The 11,243-nt window shown below is 38.8% G+C and overlaps 1 pseudogene; it reads right to left on the bottom strand.

Moving 5' to 3' along the window:
- Positions 1-1,068: 1,068 nt before the first annotated feature.
- On the bottom strand, positions 1,069-1,186 carry LOC129881261 (5S ribosomal RNA; annotated as a pseudogene).
- Positions 1,187-11,243: the final 10,057 nt, after the last annotated feature.

Here is an 11,243-nt window from a genome sequence, read left to right as displayed (position 1 = left end):
ATTACACCCTTTACACGAACATGTGTAGGAACTTAAAGTAGCCCGGAAGATGCCTTAGCATCGCCATACTAGTTTGTACGTAAATCTGTATCATTTCTTACTTCCTTCATCTACTTACCCTTGAGTTTCCTCATATTCCAGTATAGGAGAGATCTCTCATCCTTTCCTTGTTTTGCTGCTTATAGACCATAATACTAGTAGTCCGTAACTTTGTTACCAACATCTTACCTTCAGTCGAGTAAAGCCTGGCTATCCCTTACAGTATGTTTAAGTTCTTATGGTAATTCCCTTGTTGTATTCACCTCCTTTGTATGCACCCATTCTATGAAGTCATACTTGTTGAAGAACCTTACCAATAATTCTCAACACTATCGCAGGTATCATCTTGGCTTCTATCCGCCCATTGCTGGCTTTTAAATTTTTCCAGCTTGTTCCAACATAGGATCTCACTTGAAATTTAAGTATTCACATTAATACGTTTTATTGTTGATTGGTTTCATACCACGCTGGTATCTTCCATATCCATTTCCCCCTTTTGGGGGTGTATCCATGTCACTATCTGTTTGGGTTCTACTTTACACCCTTATTTCCAATTTTCTAATACATATGATTCTTTTCCAACACATTTGGTACACTGCACCATATCCATGCCTTCCTTTATATTTTCCATACCTTTGGTTGCCTAAGTACGACAGCTTAACACAATCATGAGGTGCTAATCCAGTCTAATTGTTGGTACTCAAGTCACGTAGCAATTTATTCGAAGCCACTTTCCATTTATTTTGGTCAATAATTAGCTAGGGCTTATAGTCATTTCCAATTCTCAAATAGGCAGTACTTATATTCCGACGCTCGATATCCCAAGCTTGTCATAGCCCTAGCCTTATCCCAGTGGGTACCACTTGTCCTTTTAATAAATTCGCAATGCACTAGTTGTTTTGCAAAGCTACATCCCCTATCTCAAAGGGTGTTATCATCTTTCACGGTGGAGTCACGTATCCACAATACTTCTTTATATCAACAATGCCATGTAAGGCCAACGTATATATACATGCATATCATCTCATATCATAGCCACACAGGGCTTCCCAGGAGGTCACCCATCCCAATATTACTCTTGCCCAAGCACGCTTAACTTCAGAGTTCTGATGGAATTCGGTGCGTTAGTGCTAGTATGATCGCATCCTTCCTCGTGGGGCACGTAACTACCAAAGAGGACGATGACCCAGCAGCTGATTCGGTAGGCCAGGCTGCACCGCCCAAGTTACCCTTATATTCTCATTATATGGACCACATCCTATCCTTAGCCACTTTCTCACTAGGCTCTAGTTATTTTCATAACGATTCTTGTTATATTCAAATCATTATTGTGGGCACGACCTTTCAAGACATTCTACAGCCTTGTATCTCATTCTCTTTTTATTTCTGGAAAATTTGGACAGAGTTTCCTCTGTATTTCTTACTATCTCAACACCTGCACGTAAAAAAAATACCAAAAGTGCCTCACAGGGCCAACACGCATATGGATACATATATACGTATCATATCACGTCATATCGCAGCCTCACAGGGTGCCCAATATCAACAATAGTATAAAATGATGGACTTACCTCGTATGTCCAACTCAAACTACGCCTGTTAGACTTTTCGTCTACTTTTCCTTTCAATTTTTCAACTTTACATGTCAATCGTATTTCAATACCTTACCTGGCACATATCGTTTGCGCCGTGGCTTACCTACATGCTTTGTAACTTCCAATATCATCAGTCACTTTCTTTTATCGATGTTGTCTTTCATCTGAAATCAAAGGTTAGTATAAGGAATTTTACTTCCTATGAATTGTCTCTATCGCACGACCTTAAATATGAAAGAAAGGAAACATCCTAAATGTCCTGTAGCCTCTTGTTTATAGATGTGGCGCGCAACACACTGATAAACAAGACTCTACTAGACACAGTCTGTAGACACTTCAAGGACGAACTGCTCTGATACCACTTCTGTCACGACCCAGCCCTGTAGGCCGTGACTGCAGTCCAGCCTAAACCCCCGTATGCATATAAATCAGGTGTAGTCAAAACCGGTTTACAAATAATATAATCATGTACAGGAGAATCCCAATGGGTCATAGCATTTGATGTACCTATAGCCTCTTTCATTTGTGTCATAACACGAAAGGGCACACAAGCCGACACGGCTGCCATAACACATACCTGTAATACATCATGCAGACCCAGGTAAACAAAACTTACATATACAACCCACATATATGTCTACAGACCTCTAAGAGTAGTGACAATATCATATGGCGGGACAAGGCCCCCACCATACCTTTGAATAAATAAATATATACATCAGAGGTTTGCTACCAAAACTCAGCTCCGAATCAATGGAGCTTCTTTTAACTTGCTGGGTGGAATCCTGAGCTAGTGGACTCCTAAAACCTGTGTCTGCACTTGCGGGCATGAAATGCAGCACCCCGAAGAAAGGGGGTCAGTACGATACATGTACTAAGTATATAAAGCATACAACATCATAATTAAGACAACACTGAAATTGGGATGCAGGATACAAGTATAACAGTTAATAAAGCACTATACCTGCGTCTTACAAAATAGAGTCATGTCTACCCTCATCAACCCTGTGCCAGCTCGCTAGGGGCTCTATGGTACAAAAACATAATCTATCATGATAGGCATATGTATGCTTTTAGCACTGTGGAATGTACAGTCCGATCCATGTATAATGCAAGTACCTGCCGAGGAACGACGACCCGATCCATATATCATGTTATAATAATGATAATGCCGAGGTACGACGGCCCGATCAGTATATCATAATGATGCCGAGGAACGACGGCCCGATCCGTGTCTCATATAATAGTGCCGAGGTACGACGACCCGATCCGTATAATGCATAATAGTGCCGAGGTACAACGGCCCAATCCCTATACATGTATATCATATAACAACACCGATGAACAACAACCCGATCCATATATAATGTAATATGCATATACATACATGTAGGACTCATCAGCATATCAAATATCCCTCAACCATTATCATAAAGTATGCCCAAGAACCCCCAGGTGTAGGAGCTTACACCTCCAATCACTATTCAGCCTATAGAAGGCTCGAGGGTCGTAGTTTAACTACTTTAAGACCCTTAGCATTTAGGAGTGAACTAGAGTAACGAGTTATACTCGCAACCTACAACTGGAACTACCTCTATACTCAAATCGTATCTCAATTTAGTTACATTTAAGACATCCCAAAGGGAAGAAGAGACAGATTTTACACATACTACCTTTCATCATATAAAAGCCCTAAAAGGCAACAACTCAACTATTACAGGAGTTCTATCATTACGGGGTGAATGAAACTCATAGTTCATTCTTGGAATTTATGAATGGAATTACCCCAAGCTCATATGCATGTCATTCACTACTTACGTCTAACACATGCCAACATAAGAGAAGACTAGCTTTACATACTTATGCAAAAAACATGCCAAAAGAAAGCTTCACATACCTCTGGTCGACTGCTTTTAGCCTGGCATGTGTCGTCGTCCTCTGAACCTATTTAACACGAAGGTAATACTAATATTAGTAACCTTCAACTTTCCAGCTTCTAAATCCACAACCAAGCACCCATAGGAACCAACTCCTTATTCTCCTTTCTCGACTAGTCTCGACTAGTTTATTAACTAGTTAAGAAGTTAACGGAATTCGGCAGCATCTCCTCTATAACTTGCCCTATCCGAATTCCCAATTCTATCCCTAATCACTACAGACAACCAACAACAATAACCTGCAACTCATATACACATAAAACATGGCAACATTACACAACATAGGCTCCAAACAACTTACTTAACATTACGATATTAAAATAGGGTCTTTAGCCTTTATTTCATAAAACCTTGAATCGTACGGAGAGGAGGGTCGTATGGCTAAAACCAGCAGCTCCCACACCTTTTTTAGAATGACTTTAGGCCCTGAAACACACCATCAGACATCTACAACAGCCCCCCACACGCACAACGCCTCATTTCGACTATAATTTAACTATAGCGATTCCAATTTATTTCGGACGTCAAGCATATTTATGATATTTTCACATTTCCATCCACTTGCACAACATATAATAACCTATATAACAACACCATAAACTCCAATTTAAAATGAAAGGCCTTACCTTACGTTAAACTCGTCAAACTCGCCAAAACTATCAAAACGTGAAATCTGGACAGCCCACTGTCTTATATTGTCGCTTAGTTTTGAAGGGGTAATTGAGGGAAACAGGATTTGTGGCCTCAAGGAAAGTTATATAAATGTGTCTCAAGGTCGCATACCATTTCGAATCATCCCTACAGCAATTTTGTACAAAGAGATATGCCCAAAATACCAACAGCAGTCTGTGTAGGATTTCCAAAATGAAATCCGGGCAGCACCTCCCCCATACTTCATCACCCTTTTTCGAGATGATAAAAGAAAAAATGGGTTTTAGAGGCTAAACTAAAGTTATATCCCTATCAAATATCTTTCCAAAACATCTTTAATTACTCGAAACGGAGATATACAGAAGGAGTTATGCTAATATTACTAACAGAAGTATCTTTTCTGTTGGACCAACCCGTAGCTCCTCCTCTTTGTTCTCTCAAGTTTTCTCTCAACTCGCTCTTAATTTTTCTCACTGTAAAAGGATAATAAGATGACTTAGTCATCAAAAGGAACATATATATCCTTATTAGAAGTGACACGTGTCATCCCCTAAGGGTGACATGTGTCAAACTCTCATTGGGCCACTTCATCCATGCAACCTATCCATGGTTGCCACGTGGAAGGTGGGGTCCACCCCAGGGAGTGTCACCTGCTTCCATGTGTACCTATCACGTGCTGCCATGTGCAAGTAGGTGAGTCACCTACTCGCTTCAAGTAAGTGCGTCGTTTCCTTATTTCCCTTCCGTGGGTTCGTAATCTCGTCGCACTTCAAGAGCCTATGTATTCCTTGCTACTTAGTCTCAACACTCACTTGAGTCGCTTAAGTACGTAAGACCTCCAAGTTGGTATCTTACGCGAGTTAATCGAGTCCTAAGACTCATTTTTTGGCCTCCAACTCCTTTCGAATTCTTATAACCCTATTTCCAATCTTCCTTATTATGAAGCATTTCATTCTCCTTTCCTTGGAGTTATTTGTTAGCGTGGTAGATAATCTAAATCATGTGGCACTTTTAAAGAGACTCAAGATGGTGCCCCAAGGTGCAAAGGTACGGGGTATAACAAACATGCATCCCTAACCCCATACTTAAAATATAAGCATTGTCCTCTGTGCAACTCAATAAAGTCATAAATAAATAGTGAAGTGGGAGACTGCTCTGTTTGCTCGTTCATACCCTGAACATCAGTTAGATTTTCAAGGGCCAAGGGGGTAACCTCATCTACCTCAAAGTCTGATTCCATATCAGAACTGGACTTTCTCTAGTCCTCATAAGTTTGGAACTCATCATAAGTTAGTTCAAAGAAGTAGGGCCTTATTCCAAGTGCAACTTTAGCATGGTCATTTAGAAGGTATTAGATTTCCACCTTGCATAGTTCAACCTTGGTGGATGGGAGGCATCCTGTCCAGTATTGGAGCATCTCCAAACCATACATGCAAGCTATGATCATCTCATCTTGCTTTGCCTGCTCATTTGAATTGAAGGTGGGCTCATAAATAGTGTTTGGCCACCTAGTCTTTGTGATGTCTTAGAGCTTAGCAGTGAGAGGGACTTTGTAGTCAAGGGCTTCTCAGGTACCCCTGCTCATCGGCACAGGAGCACAATTAAACCTCCAAAGTCATATCCCCTACCTCTGTGCACCCTGGACTGCCGAATGGCGGACTTTATGACAATGCCAAGATTAATCTCTATGCACTTCATAAGGGCGTACACCATGTTGACCCTATCTCATTTAACCTTAGTAAAGTGTAGTCTGAGGATAAGGCTATGTATAATAATATTCACCCAGATGCAAGCATCCCTACTCATATGTACATAGGTGCATGAGAGATGGAAGCCTCTATGCCTATGGCTAATAAATTTAGTAGTCGATCTAGGTCTGTATAAAGTGTGTCAAATGTCCTAGTATGAAGGGAGACTGTTGATCTCTATTAAAGTGGCATGAGGCATATCTAAAGTACCTAAAAGCTCATTGATCACTATAGGAGATAGTGAGACATTCACTAGAAGCACAGTAACATAGTGGGTGCCGGTATCCAGTAGGTAGTTCGCGTAGAACTCTTTCACCATGTGCAGGTTGCATGGATACGAGTCTACAAATATAAAAGTCATGTTGAGATAATTAGTCTCCTCATGATATGAGGGAATATTTTGGCCAGACTCTCATCATCAATAGGTATGTAAAAGAAGTACCAGGACTTAGCATGTCACTTGTGCTAATTATTGCAAGCATGGTGTACCACTTTCAGGCTAAATGTATGGGTTTGTCCCTGTGGAACAGAAGGAGCAGGTGGTATAGAGGGCACACCTCTATCCCTTTTATGGCTAACTATGGGCGGTTCCTTCACATATCTAAGGATGGATGACATGATGACATCTAATCAACATAAAACACACATAAGCCTTTGAAAATTTAGACTCAAAACACAAGGCAAACAATACCAAATAACGACCCCACACATAAATGTTATCATCGAATGCATATCATATTAGGGTACTCAGACTTTCCCTATTTTAACAATTTGGTCATACATGCCTTCTCAAACTTCAAGAAAAAACACAATAAACAAGTGTATGCCTTCCACATTCAAAAATTCAAGGGTTAAACCCATTTCACCCTTCAATAATCCCCAAAACATTTAGAATTCTACTCAATTATTCACATAGCTATTCAAAGATGCATAATCCCAATTAAACTCCCGAATTTAAACATTTATGCAACCAACAATTTAATAATATAAGCAAAATTCCTCCAAATATTGCAATTCCATATGCATGCTACTTAATATTTCACAATACATGTTCAAAAACTCCCAACTTAAATCCTTTTTTCATAGGTTGCAACCTAGGGTCTTTTTTCAATACTTCACCCAATAGAATCACCCATAAAAAATAATTCCATAGCAAATTCTTCCTACCCATAACAATTAACAATTAATAGCAAGACTAGAACAAGAAAAAGAGCAAAATTCATAGACCATAAGCATACCCACACAAATTGCATCTTGCATATCCAATTTTTTTTCAAGACACATACCTTGGTAAGTTGGAGAAGAGAAACTAGAAGATACTTTCTTGAATCCCAAAGGGCATCGTGGATTGGAGTGAAAAGGAGAGTTTGAGAGTGGGGGGGGGGATTTTGAGCCTTCAATAGCTAGAAGGAATGTGATTTCTGGGTTGAAAGGGGATTGGGTCGGGTAGTTTAGGTAAAAACAGGTTAAACCCGCATTTTTAATGAAATAGGCCAGAAAACATAACAAAGTCCATGATGCAAAGATATTGTGGACCCTTCTATTTAGAGTGCTAAAATTTGAGAATTAAAATTATAGCTAAAATTTGCCAGGTCCGCATGGCAGAGCTAGCACGCACTTTACTTTGGCCAAAATTAAAAAAAACAAACTTACTTGGTCAACATTGTGCATTGTGGGAATGGTGGACCCTTCTATTTGGGAAATCGTCTGCCACTCTTTTCTTTTGATTTTCAAGTACAATTTATCCTAAGACTAAATTTACAAGAAAATAAAATAAAATTTAAACAATCCTTAAAACACAAATTTACAACATCAAAAAAATCAATCTTACACCACCCCACGGGTTGCCTCCCGTGTAGAGTCTGATTTATTTTCACAACATGACTCAGATGCTTTGCTACTTATTTTTGAGCTCTATTTATTCATTTTCACGGTCCACATCCTTTCAAAAATAATGCTTCACAAGTTGTCCGTTCATCAGAAACATGATCGTGTTTGTAGTTATTCCATAATTTCACAACTCCATGCGACGACATCCGCACCACCTCAAATGGTTCACTCTACTTAGATCTAAGCTTACTTGGATAGAGATGCAAATGAGGGTTAAAGAGAAGTACCTTTTGTCTAGGCTTGAATGTGCGAGCAACGATGTGCTTATCATGCCATCTCTTTGTCTTCTTCTTATTGAGTTTGGCATTTTCATAGGCGTGGAGCCTAAATTCTTCTTACTCGTGTACCTGATCCATGCTATTTCTTTCTGCTAACTACGGATCAAGATTTAACTTTTTATAGCCGAGTATGCTAGATGTTCTAGCTTAATTGGTAGGTGACACATTTTCTCAAAGACCATATGGTATTGCAAAGTTCTAATAGGTGTCTTATATGCAGTCTGGTAAGCCCAAAGATCTTCATGCATTTTGATAGACCAATTTTTCCTCATGATATTCATAATTTTTCGGAGAATTTTCTTTACCTCTCGATTAGATACTTCAACCTACCAACTTGATTGGGGATGATACGTTGTCAACACCTTATGCTTGACACCAAACTTAGCTAACAAATTTCTTATAGTCTAATTAATAAAATGTTTAACTCTATCGCTGATGATGGTTCTTGGAGTGCTGAAACTTGTAAGGATATGCTTCTTTAGGAATCGACTTACAACGTTTAAATCATTGGTTGGCAAGGAGATGGCTTCAACACATTTAGACACATAGTCTATTTCCACCAGGATGTATTCATTTCCATTTGAAGGTGGGAAAGAACCCATGAAGTCCATACCCTACACATAAAAAATCTCTACCTCCAAGATACTATTTAAAAATATTTCATGCCTTTTTGATAGCATGCCCATCCTTTGGCATTGTTCATACTTCTTGACAAAACTTTCAGCATCTTTAAATAAAGTGGGCCAAAATAAGTAACATTATAGTACCTTATAAGCGGTGCACTCCCCTCTATGATGTCCTTAAGAAGATGAGTGGCAATTTTGTAGCACTTCGTGCACTTCAGTTTTAGGCACACACCTTCTAATCATTCTCTCAGCACCGTATTTGAACAAGTAAGGTTCATTTCATTCATAGAACTTTGCCTCGTATATCAACCACATATTTTGTTGGGAGGTTTCTTCCGGGAAAAACTCCACTCATGATATAGTTGACAATATCAGCATACCATGATAGCTCAGTCACTTCTAAAGCTAACAACTGCTCATCTGGAAATTCTTCTTTTATCTACATCTGTTCACCTACATGCAATGACTCCTCCAATCTTGACAAATGATCTGCTATTTAATTCTCATATTATTTTTTATTCTTGATTTCTATAGCAAACTCTTGTAATAATATGATCCATCTAATTAGCCTTGGCTATGCATTTTTTTGCTTAATTAGTAACTGAGAGCTGCATGGTTAGTGTAAATAATAGCCTTTGTACCTATCAGATATGAGTGGAATTTTTCAAATACATAGACCAGTGCAAACATCTCTTTTTTATGACAATGTAGTTTTCCTAAGGTGAATCGAGAGTCTTGCTGGCATAGTAGATAAAGTGAAAGATCTTCTCCTTTATTTTCCCTAGAACAACTCCCACTGTAATATCACTAGCATCACACACGAGATCAATAGGTAACTCCTAGTCAGGACCTATCAAGATTGTGGTTTCAGTCAGCCTCGTCTTTAGGAACTCGAACGTCAATAAATAATTTTCATCAAATGAAAATTTTACCTCATTTTCTAGAAGGATGAACATGGTCCTGACGATCTTTAAAAAATATTTGATGAATCTCCTATAGAAGCTAGCATGCCCCAAGAACCTATAGACACTTTTGAAAGAAATAGGAGGCGGTAATTTTCCAATCACTTCAATTTTTGCTTTATTTACCTCTAGCCCTTCTTTGGAAACTTTGTGGCCTAAAACAATCCCCTCCTTTACCAGAAAATGACATTTTCCCCAATTTAGGATAAGATTGGTCCCCTCACATCTTTCTAAGACCTTGTCCAGGGTTTTCAAACAAAGATCAAATGACTCCTCAAAGACTGAAAAGTCATCCATAAAGATTTTTACAAAATCTTCCATCATATTATGGAAGATTTCCATCATGCATCTTTCAAAAGTGGCAGGAGCATTGCATAGTCAAAATGGGATACTTTTGGTGGCATATGTCCCATAAGGGCATGTAAAGGTAGTTTTTTCATTTCCGAGCGGAAAAATGGAAGTGGGTGGAGGGTGCTTCTATTTTTTGACTTTTTGAATCAAATTCTTGCATGGTTGAGATCAATATGAAAATAAGAATGCAGAATATGCTGCAGAAGGAAAAGGATATCAAATGATCGATTCACCATTGAGAACATTAACCTCAAAAAGATTGAATCTTTCACGATGAAAATGCACTCTTCCCCAAACTTTCCAACATAAAGGGCTAGCTTGCTTCCACTGGTGGTGGGCTGATAATTCCCAAGACAATATCAGGAGTATTTGGCTCGATAGTGATTTGATTATAGCTTGAATACCCATCAGGGAAGAAATAGTACTTTTGTCCATCCAACCGATCTAACATGTGATCAATGAATAAGACTGGGTAGTGGTCTTTTCTTGTGGCATAATTCAACATCCTGTAGTCCATGCAAATATGCAATCCAATGACTGCTCTAGTGAGGATTAACTAATTTTTTCATTTATTATTATAGTCATCCCACCCTTCTTTGGCATGCACTGGACTTACCCACTTGCTGTCTGAAATAGCGTATATAATTCTTGCTACTAACTACTTGATTATCTCTTTTCTCATTAAATCCTTCATGAAAAGCTTTAATATCCATTGTGGTTGTGAACTTGACTTATGCCCCTCTTCAATGAAGATCTTGTGCATGAACAAAGCTAGGCTAATCCTATGTCGATCAGATAATTTCAATTCTATTGCCTTCTTCCTCCTTTTCAGCACCATTAAGGCTGCTGTGACATGCATTTCAGACAAAGAAGAAGAAATAATCATAGGTAAAGTATCATTACCACAAAGAAGTGTATACCTGAGATGGGATGGAAGCCGCTTCAACTCCAATTAAGAGCTTCCTATAAGGATGTTTTGGGTGAAGGACCCAATACTCTATCTAAAGGTTCTACATACTTACGTTTGTAATGTCTAACATGCTAGCTAGCTACTTTGTTTCTTTCTCACCTTCAAAAGCTTGACCCATTAATACTCTTTCTAATGGGTGTTTTATAAATACACACTGAGCTGCCACTTCCTCATCAATTACCATTATTTTAGAAAA

Source organism: Solanum dulcamara, chromosome 2 (genome assembly GCF_947179165.1).
Source record: "Solanum dulcamara chromosome 2, daSolDulc1.2, whole genome shotgun sequence".
Lineage (NCBI taxonomy): Eukaryota > Viridiplantae > Streptophyta > Magnoliopsida > Solanales > Solanaceae > Solanum > Solanum dulcamara.
This window is presented reverse-complemented; position numbering and strand designations above follow the sequence as displayed.